The sequence below is a fragment of the Bradysia coprophila genome, unplaced genomic scaffold, assembly GCF_014529535.1.
Source record: "Bradysia coprophila strain Holo2 unplaced genomic scaffold, BU_Bcop_v1 contig_350, whole genome shotgun sequence".
NCBI lineage: Eukaryota > Metazoa > Arthropoda > Insecta > Diptera > Sciaridae > Bradysia > Bradysia coprophila.
The window spans coordinates 11,648,487-11,664,785 of record NW_023503608.1 but is presented as its reverse complement, the minus strand read 5'-3'; the positions used below and the strand labels follow the sequence as shown (position 1 = coordinate 11,664,785).

General features: G+C 32.1%; 1 long non-coding RNA gene across 1 annotated transcript; it reads right to left on the bottom strand.

The window, feature by feature from the left end:
* Positions 1-638: 638 nt before the first annotated feature.
* On the bottom strand, positions 639-1,182 carry LOC119081036. Its single transcript, XR_005088421.1, has 2 exons — positions 1,086-1,182; positions 639-843 (listed from the first exon to the last, which is right to left on the bottom strand). It is a non-coding gene; the product is annotated as an uncharacterized LOC119081036 (long non-coding RNA).
* Positions 1,183-16,299: the final 15,117 nt, after the last annotated feature.

Genomic DNA, 16,299 nt, shown 5'->3' with positions numbered 1-16,299 from the left:
TTTCTGATCTAAATATGTTGATTATAAAAATTATCCACAATAACTCCCAAATCAGAAAACATGGCGGGTTCCTTGGGTTCTTTCACATTCAATTTCACATTCAAATTCACATTTTTGTTTAGATCAACGAAGCTATATAGAACGTATTGACGTTTAAAATTTTGCAAATTTTGTGAGATAAGGTTGCTACTTAAACTACTTAAAGATCACGTCAGTTGATGCTTTGTTTGCAGAATTATGCTTTGTTTGCAGAATTACACTTACTTAATGAGTCACGTCACAACAAGTGATTCGTAACGCTTTAAGCTTCTCGGATCTAATCGAAAACTTGATTTTCGTAAATTATAAAACGAGATAACTGTCCAATGAAAAAATGCAGCTATTGTCGTATACATTTTTCTCATCTGAAAATGAAATTTCTCGAGACTAAATTTGACTTGCCGACAATCTTCATATCTGAATATGAATATATAAAATATCAGTAAAGAGAAAACTCATTTACTTCCTCTAATTAACTTAGAATTCTACCTATTATAAAGGTTTTCAATGAAATAGAACCATTGCTGGAGTGAAATTACGGCTGCAGTTTTCTACATAGAAAAGATTCTTTTCTATATAGAAAAATAATCTTTTTTTTGCTTAAAACGTTTCATTTTTAGAGGCAATAGTATGTGTAATCGTAGTAGACATAATTGTTTCCATTGTTTCGTAGTCCTGTGCTCATTCTCTACACGCTGGAATTTCGATTGATCGAAATCCGTTGAACAGATAAGACAATATTAACAAACTGACGATGACTTCAATCAAAACAATTACAACTACTACGATTGCGCATACTATTGCCTCTAAAAAAGAATAGTATATTTCAACATACCCCAATACACACAAGATGTGTGTGCACGCGCGGGCGAAGCCCAAGCGAAAACACACATCGAGTGTGTATTGGGGTATTTTGAAAGACATTTTTCTGTAATAGTGAGAGTGTGTTGGTGCATTCCTTCCCAACCGTTACTTTCCTTCTCGACCGTTTACTTTCCCTACCGACCGATTCATATCATAGCTCACCAATACACTCTCACGTATACAGAAAAAGTATTAAGTAAAACAAGGTTCCTTTTCTATATAGAAAAGAATCTTTTCTACGTAGAAAAGAGTCTTTTCTATATAGAAAACTGCAGCCGTAATTCCACGCCTGCACAACTTTTTTTACGATTAAAAACATTTTTTTATTCGATTTTCTCATATAAAAGTTTGAAATCGAATTGTATGTCTTCACACAAAATGTTAAAGCGACAATTACTCTTACTATTATAGATGTAAAGCAAACTGTAAAGATTGACTGAAGAGAAGAAGAAAATGATTCTCATTACAATATTGATTTAAATACTTTTGGTAACATTAAGAAAGTAGTAGAATGGGATAGGTTAGGCATTATATATTCTCACCTGTGTCCTCTGAGACACATCCAACTTAACGAAAACTATTTCATTCAGACTATTAAATTACTACCAATGAGATATAAATCCAGGGGGTTATATTGTCCGTTGACTCTTCTCGCATAAGAATAGTATTTTGTTCGGAAAGAGCAAACTCCAATGAAATGTCCTTTGCACGGTAAGCTGTTAATGTAATTAAACTTGATTATTATTACCATTATGAAATACCTGTTAAGGCTGTTAATGTCTGTTAAGAGTAAGCTATATTTAGTGGCTTTATCTGGGCTCGTAAATGGTATTCATCAGGAAAAACCGAAAAAAGAAAACATTATACCGACGGTAATAAGGAAAATTCATTTTTTTTCATAGTCCGTGAATTTCGTTGTCGTGTAGGTGATGATATTGTGATATTGTACCGACTGCTGCCAAGACAAAGAACGGAAACTTTTTTGGATACCTGGAAAATAATTAACCTTAAATTATGAGCCATTGAAGCTTTGAATTTTATTGAAAAATGTATACATTTCCTGGGAATGTGCTTTAATTAATGAAATATTTATGTTTTTGTTTCCCCTCCCAACACCCGTGTCTCGTGTAGTGTTATAAATTTGGAAAAAATTACAATGTACACTTGCCATCAAATTTCCCATAATAATAATAAAAATAAAACTTCGTACGCATACCATCATCGTAAATACACAGCATGATGATGATGATGACGACTATGTGTGTGGGCTTTGCGAAACGGTTTTTTTTTGTAATAAATATAGCTGGCACTGATCGAGGGGGCGAGTACGGGAATGAACAATTTAAATATTAAATTGTTCGTCGTTTATGTTTTTTTTTTTAATTATATTTTTCTGACAATTTTTCACTGACAATGATAAAAATTAGTGGATAGAACGAGGAAAATTTTGATATTGGACTTATGGAAGCTTATAAATGGATTACTGGAATAATAATGTTAATGTAAATAATATTATTTTTTTAAATTAATTTGATTTAAAGGAGGTTTTATGTGCAACAATCTCGGCATCAATATTCGAGAGAGAAAATACACTGTTGTGTTTTCGTCGATACATCTCACGTACATGTAAGAATATACCCGTACACTACCAGTCTCGATTTCTCAAAATATTGTCAGGTGTAATTCAAAAGTTTACAACGTGAACAATTTACTTATTGAAATGGATTCAAGTGATTCAACAGGAAATACTAGAATCTCAACGACCCGACATAACCTCTTGAAGTGTTCAAAATGCCAAAAGGGGTTTTCTCTGATCTAATGATTAAACGGACAAATAAAATGCTTAAGTTTCGAAGAAAAATGTATAAAAAAAACTTAATTAGGTTTTCAATTCTATGCAGCATTAAATCACTATACAACTTCTGCTATAATTTTCTCGGAACTTTGCGTAAATGGTGATACATTTCAACGACACCACAATTCACCCAAAGGTTTTATTTATTCATGGATTTACAACAAACAGCTTTTCTCTTTATTTCTTGTTTGAATGTTGAGTGCTAACGATGTGTAATAACTGTGATACAGTTATTTACTTCCGTTGGAATATTTTCTTGTAGCACATTTTAATTTGACGTTGGACGTTCTTTACCAATTTGATCAGCATTCGAAATTAAATTAAAAACCATTTCGAGAATTCAACTGGAATTCGATTAAGTCCAGCAATTTTTTAAATTACATCTCAAGGGCATAATGTCGAGTGTTCACTCATTCAGAATAAAAATTCAATTAACAGTCTCAACATTTTATGCTGTAAGCATCTCAATCTACACAACACACTCGACCCAATTATCATTAAAGTGGAATGATATTTTGAACTATTTGCTCCCGTCTCATAATCTGCAAATTAAATACCATCAAGAAGGTTCTAAGTAAACCGAATGGACAGAGAAATGCTGTCAGACTGCCGAATCAACATAAAATCTCTTCGTTTTTCGCTTTCATAAAAGTTACATTGGGGAGCTTTCCACTTGATGAGCAAATAAAATTAAATACTCCGAAAGCATCTATGTCCTCAATTCACAGTAAAGTGAGACACTAAGTGCGTGTGTACACACTTGGAGAATAACGAACGTGTTAATAAAGTCCTAATGGAGGAAATTAATTAATTTTCTGCAAAAAAAAGGATATTGCGTTCGTATAGTGTTGCTTTGAATGTACTATACTTGTTTTTATGAACACAAATCGGATTTCAAGATAAAATTTTGCTGGAAAAACTTTTGTGTATGTCGAGAATGAAAACTCCTGGAGGGAATTAATCCAACATTTCTTTTCAAATGTCTTTTCCCACACTTCAATAACATTTTCAGATTAGTTGAACGAACATGCAATAATTAAATTTCTTCAGATAAATATCTTTTCCACTGTGACTAAATATTTTGAGGGTTTTATTGTTATTGTTTGAATTTATACGCCCGCTTTTCCTTTCGAATCGAAATAATTGCTCAACATCTGCGATGGATGTTCACTATAATGTAAAGGAGTTTTCCGTCTGATAACTAAATAAAAAAGATTATATTGCGTGATATATACGGCTCGTTCAGCTTAGCGACATTTTTGTGAGATATCTGTGAAATGTTTTTACGTGAAAGAAATTCCAATGCTGTTGATATATTGAGCCATTTCTGTCGACTTTTGTCGTAACAAAAGCTTGCAAAGCACCAAAATAAAAACTTTCATTTCCAATCCTTACAACTTCATACGATCAGATAGAGTGGCTAAGATAATATCAAATATTATTCGACCTTATTGCCAGCATAAAAAATATTTTGTAAAATCATTTTTTATGTCCTCTTCAATGTATATACGACATAAAAAAAACGACTTTGCAAACAATTTTATCGCTTATTTAGTCATGTCAAGACGTTTTTTTTGCTCATGATATAGTAGAATCTGTACACATGGCGGTTTTGAAAGTATATTGTTGTCATATCGATTTCGATGTTCAAAGATTTCGTTTTGAAGAAGTAAACAAATTCTCTTGAACTAACCAAGTAAAATAGTAAATTGAATTCACAATTTTATTGGTTAACAAACGGTCTTTCTTATAAACTTTCATTTAAAGAGGAAAACTTTCGCAAAAGCGTGATATGACTTGGTTGTCTTATATTTGAATACAGCTTCATTTGCATCATAGTTATACAGAAATTTAGTTTGAAAAGTTATCAATTTACACGATTTACTGGAGTAATATCTACGAATTTACCATAAACGTATTAAGGGAAGTCCTATCTATTTGAAATTTATAGAAATGAATTTGTTTTCTAGTGACAGGTCAGAAGTTAGCTTGAAATAATTAAACTTTCATGGACGACGAATCATATTATACTAATATGATTCCTTTACTTCGTTTGTTCTAGGCAATGTATAAAAGAAAATCTTTTACTTCATTTGTTTCAACATACACTTTGCTGTATTAGACAACGTTATCTCGATTCAATCAATTATTTTTTTGTCGTCTCTGTCAATAACAGATGATATAACCGCCTGTAAACGCTTTTTTTTCGGCAAGATATGGAGAGGAGAAATACTACTCAACAAATGCCATAGTTATCATTTCTCTGTTATTAACATAGCTAACATAACTACAGTTTGCCTCGAATGAGAATGGCACAATACATATTGCTCTGTACGTTCAAGACGGTGTAAATAAATTCGGAAAAATAATTTTTCAACATAAATTCAACTCTGCTCTGAATAATAACAATACCATTCATTGTAATTATTATACGTATTCAACATAATAATGTTAATTTAATACTTGATGTCTTACCAAAATTTATACATAACCAAATTTGACATCAATATGGATATATGCGTGACAGGGAAGACATAAATTTGATGTGATATATGACTGCGAGCTTGATGTATGACTGAATGTATAATAGACATTCATCTCATTTCTCTAAAACTTAATTTGGCATTTTTTTTTGGTTTTGAAGTAAATTTAAAGTAGACATGGCTCAGCTCTTCATATATTTACACAACAGCGTCAACATCAATAAAAACCAAATTCAATTTACTTTCCACACAGCATTTATCCAGTTTATTTTCGAATATTTCCAATACATAATATACATTGACCATTGACCAATTATTTAGGGCAATTACTTTAAATTGTTTTTAAAAAACGATACAATTAAACTGGACGAGTGGAAACAGAAAACTCATAAAAAAAACGTCGAAAATCCCATCTCGAATGCTAACTAAATATATTTCATAGCCCCCATGGGTGACATTATGTAAAAAAGGTTATTTTGCCATAAAAAAGATGATTGATCGACTGTAACGAAAATTGTATAACAACCGACGCTCACGTCAGACCCTTCTTTTGATAACGCAACAAATAAAAACAAGATAATATACAATCAAACACATATGTTACGTGTGAATTTATGATGATGGCCATTTTGTGGTCCGATGTGGACTGATCCCTAGCATTTTGATATAAAAGTCGGATAGATTATATTGCTCTGATAGAATATATTTTATGATGATGCTTACACAGTACCAGGATATATCCGTGACGTATTTGCAGAGATAAGTCTAACGTAAAGTTAAATCGTGTTTGTACATCCCATACACACGAACACAGCCTTTAGGCTTATGAATGAATTTCCATATAACTTATTTCTCTTTTCATCCGTTGCGTTGCTATTCAGAAAAGGTAGGCAACCCATCACCTTTATGACTTTCAGTTGTAAATTCAAAACGAGAACGTAATTCGGAAAAACGTCTATAAATATGCTGTATGTACGTCAATGAATGCTAAGCAATTTATGAAAATAGAAATGGAAATGAAAGAAAAACGAAATACAAATTAACATTACTGAAACCACCGACTAAATGCTCAGCTTTTCAGTGTAATCAATCTTTTTATACTTTGAAGGTTATTAGGCTTTTTTCTCCACTTTCATTGAAATTTTTTAAAAGCGCTTAGAAGTAAACAAAATTAATTTTCCTTACAAATTACTTCTTTTTGTTAGTTCAAACAAAAAGCCAACTTTGGACTTTTAAAAGAATATTGTTTATTGTCTGCTTGAAACAGTAATTTTTTTTTGTTTACATTAAAATTAATTTACTAAATTGTTTTCCAACAAATTAAAATTGCAAAAAATGTAAAAGAATTTAGAGTTGTAAGACGGTAATTCATGTTTCCGGCTTGTTTATCAAACGATTACGCAATAGCTTTTAATGTGTGTGGGTCGAGGGGAAAACAACTAGATAACATGGTGGTCCACCATTTGCTCGATTTTTACCTATTATTTACCAGATGCTTATCCATTATTTACAAGATGTGTTTACCCATCATTTACCCGAATCCTGCCCCACCATTAACTCGAGTTATTTACCCATCGGTGTGTCGGTATCCAACCAGTATACACCACAAACATCATACACATAGTATGGTGGAGATAGGTAAAACACTTACTGTTAATTCAACAAGGTAAATGCGCAAAAACCGTTCAAATATCATTGAGAAAGCATCTTATACCGGACATTTGAAAAAACCGATTTTCTTTTACCGTTCTATGGAACAATGTAGAATGTGTTCAGCTCAAAGAAGATAAAACCATTTATACATCATATGCAACACAACAAGTGTTGGTCCATAGCTTTGATACATTTTTCGAATCGTTTATTTTATGGCTGTTGATGCAAAGTTTAGCTCCACATAGTACACCATGCTGATGATTTTTTCGTTAACCTATAACCTTTTGATGAAAAGTGGCGGTGTTGTTCAGGTATATTAGTTTGAAGGTTTTTCATTGTACGTTTTGGTTGAATGTGGAAAATGGTTTATAGTTTTTATGATTATCAGACGTATTTTTAACGAAATGCAAAATCAGTATTATCTCAATAACTGGATTAACACTTCAGAATAATGACTGATCCTATCCCGCATAAAACTCAATAATTCTACGGACTGACTAATGTTACAATTTATTTTATTTATAGAATTTAGTAAAGAAACAAACAAAAAAAAACTTGAATGAAACTTGAAGCCAGGAAAAAGGCAGCTCTTTTAATGATTAAAGTTTAATATTAAAAATGAAATAAAATATTTATAAAATGAAATGAATATAAAATAAATAGAAAATAATTTTAGTGTAAGTCCATTACTTGTTTGATAAGTGTACAGTTCTAAATTGGAGATAAATAACTACAGTTAAAATGAATGAAATGAAAATCAATGTAAATGGATCGTTTAAAATTTTTATTGAAATTTAATTACGTCAATTAATGTAATGTAATTGATTGCACGTGTAATCCGATTATGTTATTTTTGTGAAACAAATTTCAGTTGCGGAACACAAAATTGGATTTATTATTAAACCGACAAAAAATCAATTTTATATATTCATTTAGCATCACTTTGGATGTGTATTTGGAAGGGTGAAAATCATGGACTATTTTCTGGAAAACGATTTCCACTTTTTCACAATTTTTCCTATTTTTCTCCAAAAATTCGAAAATTGTTGTAGGAAATACGGGAAAATGTTGGAAAAGTGTTTTCCCAAAAAGTTGGAAAATGTTGAAAATAGGAAAAAAAATGTATTATTAATAGTCCCTGGTGAAAATAGATTTTGGTGATAATTGACAAATTGAATCATTGGATACAAAGGTAAAATAAAACTGAAATGAGTCCCGGCGGAAATTTTTTTGGTGCAGAGTTTTTGATTACTAAATTTATTGATTATAAGCGTTCAATCGACCAACAACGCTGCTCATATATCTTTTTGATGCAATGTTTTCGTTTACTTAATCCAGTGACGATAAGCTCATAATCCACCAACAAGGCTAAAACCGTATATATATTGTGCTCTTCTGAGATGTTCCGTCATTGTGTGAAAAAACTCTGGTGGGCGTATTTAACACCTAAAGTTTTGGCACCCTCAAAAACTGAATTAGTGCCAAGCGAATTTTCTTTGAGGAAAAAAAAAAGCTATCAGAATCGATTCAAGTGAAAATATTGTTGTATACGTGTAGCTCTAATTAATCGAAAATTGAATTTGATCATAACGGAAATTCAACCGTGAAAATTCAATTTCCATTAGATTATATTTGACCTTTCCTCCATAACAGAAAATGTGTATTCCATTAGCCTTATAAAATTCGATTTCTCTATTATGTTTTTATATACGAGTTCGCAGGCTTTCTGGCCTGGATAATGTAATGTAATAAGGCTTTATTGATGGTATTAATTATATCATACATTACCCGGTTGTATATGAATTATTTATGCCCAAGTTTATGCCTATCGTATGCACTCGTATTTTTAGTAGGGCAAAAGTATAAGAAAATTCTATAAACATTGTACACTGGTTTTGACAAATTTATAGGGCTAATGTACCGCAATAATGGAATATGACTGCATATTAACTCATTTTATGAAACTGATTGGAATGTCGATTATTCTTCATTTCCATTTTTCTTTATTTCCATTAGTTTTTTATGTGAATTGTTTCAAATGAAGTAAACACAATTCTATAAATTAGTGGTTATTTGTTGTCAGAACCTGCATGCTTACCAACAAAGGATTTTTTGAATTAAATTTAGAAATAATTACAATCAAAAATACCGATTGCCTGTCAGAGTGATTGACTGAGGACTAATAATAGGAAACGTTTTTGCTTTTTTTTATTTATTCTCATTGCCTATTTATCAACATTGTCTGAATGAATGAAATACAATGACGTCTGTTCATCAACAATCACATTTAAATTGAAAACTTTTAGTGAGGCGTGGTCGCTTAAAACATTACCCCATAAATTGTTGTAGCGTCAACGTCGATAGACAGGTGTCACATCACCGGAAAGGGCTCTAAAAATGTACTTTGTTTTAAAATATGTCGCAAGTACACCCAGACACCCATCTTCCTAGTTGATCCAATTAAAAGTTTTGAATATCGAAATATAATCATTTTTCATTGCTTTGAAAAGCACATTCATTATTATTTGAGTGTACTGTAAATGATGACTGACTTTATGCTGCAAGTGATTTATTATGATGTTTAAATATTGTTTATAGCAGATGTAACCCGTTCAGACAACCGGAAAATTAACTCCACCAACAAATCAAATATTTTATTATACCAACAACTATATACCAAAGGTTAAAAGTTTTCAAATTCAAACATCACTCATACATAATACGCTTAATCTACAATACCTATATTCATATCCAATCTTTTCCTTGAGACATAATCTATTTGAGGGAAGGAAGAAAAACAGAATATAATAATCATGAAAAAAAAATCCAGTGAAAACAAGTCAGTCATTGTCACAATATAAATCCTATTACGGAAAGAAAGCATTCAGAAAATTGAAAGCATAAACAAGTGTGGGGCAAAGAAGAAAACAAAAACTTGATGATTTTCTTAGAGAAAAATTCTGATTGAGATTGAGAGAAAGATTTTTTTTTTCATATTTCCTTTTATCTCCCACTTGTTATTGCTTGAAGAACCATAAAAACATTTCAATTTTCATTTGTAATATGTAATGGGATCTTCACGTAATATGATGGGATGACGATGATATGATTGATTTTAAGATAAATAAGAGGAACATTTCACGAGAAGGATCAATATCACGAAAAAAAAAAATAAAAGGAAAAGTAATTTTAATACATTGACGCCTGGTGACTTATGAAAATATTTTACTTTGTATCTTATACAACATATCATTTAGGCCGAATTTCTATTCAGCTTTTCAAATTACTTGTCTGCAAATTGGTTTGAATGAATTTTTTACGAAAGGAAGCTGTTAACAAACGTAACAGTATCTTGAAAGAAATTGAATCGATCGATAAGTTCAATTTGCTGAGATGGTATTTTTGTTTCTCATCGAATTTACTCAGGTGATAAGACTCTGAAAAGACTTTGTGACCATGAGAAATGTTTTTTTTTTTAAATAAATAAACTGTCTACTAAATCTATTTTCACAAACATGACAATTAAAGTGATTTTAGTGACAATAAATAATATTTAAAAATAAATATTTTAAATGATCCCAAAAAATAGGAAGGAGAAAGATACTATTGAACAAATTAAATTTGAATTAATCAGATTAATAGAAGATATATCCTGATAACACTGGTGATATTCTACATCGATGACTTCAAGTCTAAAAATGCATATGTTGAAGTAAAAAGAAATTCACCGAAATCATTAAAATTTAATCAGAACCACCTACTCATCTGTTTCATATTGTTGAAAAAATGATTGTCAAATTATTCCAAAAGAGGTGGAAGAGGTGTTTTAGCTTAACAACGTCCCTTCCAACTTTTTTTTTTGTTTCAAATTATATATTTTTAGAAATGAAGCCATAATTGTATACTGCCACTGGTACAACCAGGTGAATATCTCTCTTGCGTACAGGCCCAGGAATAATGTAAAAAATATAATATCCACCGATACATGAAACAGTATTATTCAGAGATTTATTTTAACCTTGTGCATGTGTACCAATTCTTGAAGCGTATATAAAAAGGAAGCCTCCACTAAACCTTTTACAAAGGCTTTAAGTATATAGTTTATTTTATGCCATGACATGGTCAACACAGAATATTTTCTTCTATACTGTTGAGATATAAAATAATAAATGTTTTACAAGAAAATAGTGATTTGTGCATTAAGATTGCTTGTGCAAGCTGGTTATTATCATGTTTATATAAGAAATTTTTATGTTTATTTAATAGTACAATGAGTTTTCACTCTAAAAAAACGTATTTTGTTTTTAAAAAAACTGAATTCATGTCATTCGCAATTTTTTTTTTCGTGCAGTCTTCTTTGAATTGAGCTAAATACTACTTGTATAACGACTTCTTCACACCTCACTTTGAATTTCTCCAAATACGCAGAGACATAAGTCGACTGTTTGCTTGTACTTCTTTTGCAAATGATTTCACTTTACTTACTGCTTCAACAGTTAACCTATTAGAAATGGCAAACGTATCGCAATAAAAGCTTTAAATCTGTTACTTCTTTTGTTTTAAATTGCCAAGCGCTTGATACAAAATTATTTCACTTTCTCTGTTTCATTGCTGTTAATGACAGATGACTAAACGTTGCAGAAATTTATAATCAAAATAATGTGTCAGTTTGTCTAGATGTGAGTCGAAAGAAATTTATTTGAACGACTTAGAACCATATTAGAACAGAAAAAATTGTACTTAGTAATTAAAAATGGACTGCTTATGAAAAAAATAAATAAACTGAAAATGAGTAAAGAATAAATCAAGAAACTAAAATGTTGTTGTAAAAGAAAAACTTGTGGAAGAAGATGCTTAAAAATAGTTATTAACGTATCTTTCTTGGATAAGACTCTAACCAAGTCCAGATTGGAAAATAAATTCAGTTGTCTTGTAAATTCGCGAGATGTAAATGACATGGTTGTTGCGGGTGTCAAAGCCTTTCCGTTACGTTGTGATATCGATTCGACGTTAACTTGTTTACCGTTTTAACATAGACATATACAAAGGCACTGACGACACCGATTAACAGACATGCTATTCACATCTAATATGGAGCCCTTTTCCAGATTCTCTTGCTTCATCAGGATCTGACTTTAGGTAATTTCGAGCGATGCGAGAGCTACATGTAAATCGACCGTCCAAGACAGATGCGCACCCAACAAATTACAATGCGAGGGAACGAAAACTGGAGAAAATATTTTTGAAAATCCCACATTTTCGTCCTCAAGCAGCATGTAAGAGCATTTTTGATTTGATTGCATTGCTTAACATAATCTAATCAATTATACATATATAAATATTATATAAAACTTTTGAGCTTCAATTCTATCAATTGACAATAAATAAGACATTTTACAAAAAAGAAAAATTATCGAAATTATTATAACACACTACACAATAAATATATTGCGTAACTTAATGACACCGAGACGAAACACTTTGAATAATAATACTGGAGGCATCTCCACACGTATGATTGCAGAAAGTTTTTTTTTATTATTTTCAAATCACAATAATATGAATGAAATTTACAAAATTTTAGTATTTAGGTTTCGTGCTTCTGATAACCAAATGATAAATTTTACCTTACAATTGTGAAAAAAGAGAAAATTATTATGAAATAATTGGAACATATCCACTCAAACACATGCTGTATTAAACACAAGATAAACTTAAACATAATCATGTACTTATGAACAATAAAACTAAAATAATCCCAAAATGATATATCAATCTCCCATACACGATGAATAGTAAAGTGCAGTAAAAATATATTTATTTTTTGATATTATTTTAGAATTAAACTATGATATAACGAGACAAAAAAAAAGAAAACTAAAAACGCAGCAGACAATAATGTAAATTCCAGGATTTCTATCAACATTGAAAACATATTCAAATCTGGATAAAATTTGTGTAATTTAAACAGAAAGAAAAATTATATATTTAGTGAATGTATCTCATGTATTTATAAAATAGATAAGTGAATATTTATGGATTGAAAATGGATAAAACCAAAAATTAAAACAATAATAAAATACCATCAAAGTATCATAAATATATATATAAATGTTGTTAGAATAACACACACACAAAAAAGTTTTTCCTTTCAATTTTCGCGTTAAAAAGCTTTCATTGTAGCGGGGTGAACGCTGTAAGTCGTTGTATTGTTTGAGGTAAGTAAAAAGTTAATTAGTGAACGATAAGATGTGTAGGGTGGACACCGGCTTTGTCTTATAATTTTAACTTTGGTGACTGTATTCCTTCGACCTTTAACAGGCGGCAAGCAAACCAGCAGTACCGAATATAATACTTCTATGTGGTCCCAAAGTTCGCACGCGAAAAATGAGAAATATCAAACTTCTTACCGAGGGGTGGATAAACATAAAAAACAAGGTTCGAAGGGATAGAAAACAAACATAAATTTGTTGCAAAACAAATAAAAAACAGAAAAACAAGAAAAAACACAAAAACAAGAAAAAAACAGAAAAAAACCGGAAAAAACCGAAGAAAACAAGAAAAAACAGAAAAAAAACAAGACGAAAACCGAAAAAACAACTGTAAGAAACTGAAAAACCAAATTAAAAACAGGAAGAATTAAAAAGAAAACAGAAAAACAAAATTAAAAATACAAAAAATACTTCTGTACCATGTTTTTTTGTTTTTTTTTTGATACCAACATTGAACAAGAATAGACCGGCTGAAGCCTGGTGAGGTCTTTTTTCATTTTTTTTTCAATTTCTGTTTACTACTAGCTTGGTACTCATTCAAGTACCACTTTGGTATTCAACTACCAAATTTTGGAATTATAAATAGGCAAGCAAGCCGATTAATTTCATCAGTCGGTGTGCAGCTATCAAACAGTAAAAATATCTACAACATCCGTATTAGTCAACTACCATGTTGGTAGTCAACTACCACTTTGGTAGTCAACTACCACTTTGGTAGTCAGTCAACTACCACTTTGGTAGTCAGTCAACTACCACTTTGGTAGTCAGTCAACTACCACTTTGGTAGTCAGTCAACTACCACTTTGGTAGTCAGTCAACTACCACTTTGGTAGTCAGTCAACTACCACTTTGGTAGTCATTCAACTACCACTTTGGTAGTCAACTACCAAATACTCGATTTATAAATAGACCAGCAGGCCGAATAATTTCGTCAGTCGGTGTGCGTCTCTCGAGTAAGAAACATCTTTGCTGCTATATAGTTTGGGGGTCTAACTACCAACAACTACCAAATTGCAATGTCTGCTATGAACGATCGGTTACCAGATAACAAATAATAATTGATTTGCCTGGTGTTGGTTTGCTCATAGTAGCATTGCAATTTACCAACGTGGTAGTCAACTACCAAATTGTTGAGTTATAAATAGGCAAGCAGGCAGAATAATTTCGTCATTCGGTGCGTAGCTCTCAAACGGTAAACATCTCTGCTGCTAAATATTTTGGGGGTCCAACTACCAACAACTACCAAACTTTCAAATTGCAATGTCTGCTATGAGCGATTGGTTACCAGATAACAAATAATAATTGATTTGCCTGGTGTTGGTTTGTTCATAGTAGCATTGCAATTTGAACTTTTATCAATCACATTTTATTTGTGACACAGACGGACGGACGGACAGACGGACGGACGGACGGACAGACGGACAGACGGACGGACGGACGGACGGACGGACGGACGGACGGACGGACGGACGGACGGACGGACGGACGGACGGACGGACGGACGGACGGACAGATGAAGTGCCCACAATAGGTCTTTTTTTCCTATGGAAAAAAGACCTAAAAATGATACTTTCGCCCCGCATATGAGGGGCGAAAGTAAAAAAATGCATCCCATGGGGAGAAAGTACTTAACGAAGAGCGAACGCAACTGAACGAACAGCGAAAGTGACTGACGTCACAGAAAATGAGAGAAATGAGTCGAGTTGTCAACAAAATCCGCTCATATTATGCAGAATACTTTGATCAAAATTGTAAAACACTGTGCGCCAGTGTTCTTATTGAAATTAGCATACAAAGTTGATACTTTTTGTTACTGAATGATTTGTTAGTGATATCTTAATTTTTGTGTGTGTTATTGTTGTGATGGCTAAATTATTAAATTTTTCATATACCAGGGGGCTGCCGCCCCCTGGACCCCCGCATTTTCTGGTTAAATGCCTTTTTTTCAACATTTTGTTGCAATGTTTGCGATACGTATCAATTTTCAATGTTGGTATCAAAAAATAGTACATTGAATGACAAGGGGCGAAAGTAAAAAAATTCAACCGTGTGCGAGAGTTGGAGCCCGCGCCGAAGGCAAGGGCTCTAATCGCACAGGTTGAATTTTTTTACTTTTGCCCCGAGTCGTTCATACTATTTTTTTTGATACCAACATTGAAAATTGATACGTATCGCAAACATCGCAACAAAATGTTGAAATAAAAAGGCATTTAGCCAGAAAATGCGGGGGTCCAGGGGGCGGCAGCCCCCTGGTATATGAAAAATTTAATAATTTAGCCATCACAACAATAACACACACAAAAATTAAGATATAACTAACAAATCATTCAGTAACAAAAAGTATCAACTTTGTATGCTAATTTCAATAAGAACACTGGCGCACAGTGTTTTACAATTTTGATCAAAGTATTCTGCATAATATGAGCGGATTTTGTTGACAACTCGACTCATTTCTCTCATTTTCTGTGACGTCAGTCACTTTCGCTGTTCGTTCAGTTGCGTTCGCTCTTCGTTAAGTACTTTCTCCCCGTGGGATGCATTTTTTTACTTTCGCCCCTCATATGCGGGGCGAAAGTATCATTTTTCAATGTTGGTATCAAAAAAAATAGTATGAACGACTCGGGGCAAAAGTAAAAAAATTCAACCTGTGCGATTAGAGCCCTTGCCTTCGGCGCGGGCTCCAACTCTCGCACACGGTTGAATTTTTTTACTTTCGCCCCTTGTCATTCAATGTACTATTTTCTTTGTTTATAAACAAGAAAAAACAAAAAAAAAACAAGAAAACATTTGTTAAAAAAAACAAGGTTCGAACGGAATTTACGTTTATCCACCCCTCGCTTCTTACCCTCACTCCATTCAGAAAATTGTGGAAACTTCTGTAAAGCACAGCTCATTTGCCGAGGGGAAACTACGCGAACAAATACTCAGACAGGTGTTATTTACTATTTGTGATTAACAGAAGGGGATGATACAATAGAAGGAACGCACTATGCGTTAATAGAATGAAATAGTACGTCAATAGATGCGGCAAGAAGGGGAGACAGTTTTCCAGTTTCCATTTAAAAAAGAGCGGTTGTCTTCTTTCGGTTTTCCGATGCGCAGTGCTAAAAGATTTAGACAAAGTCTGTTTGCT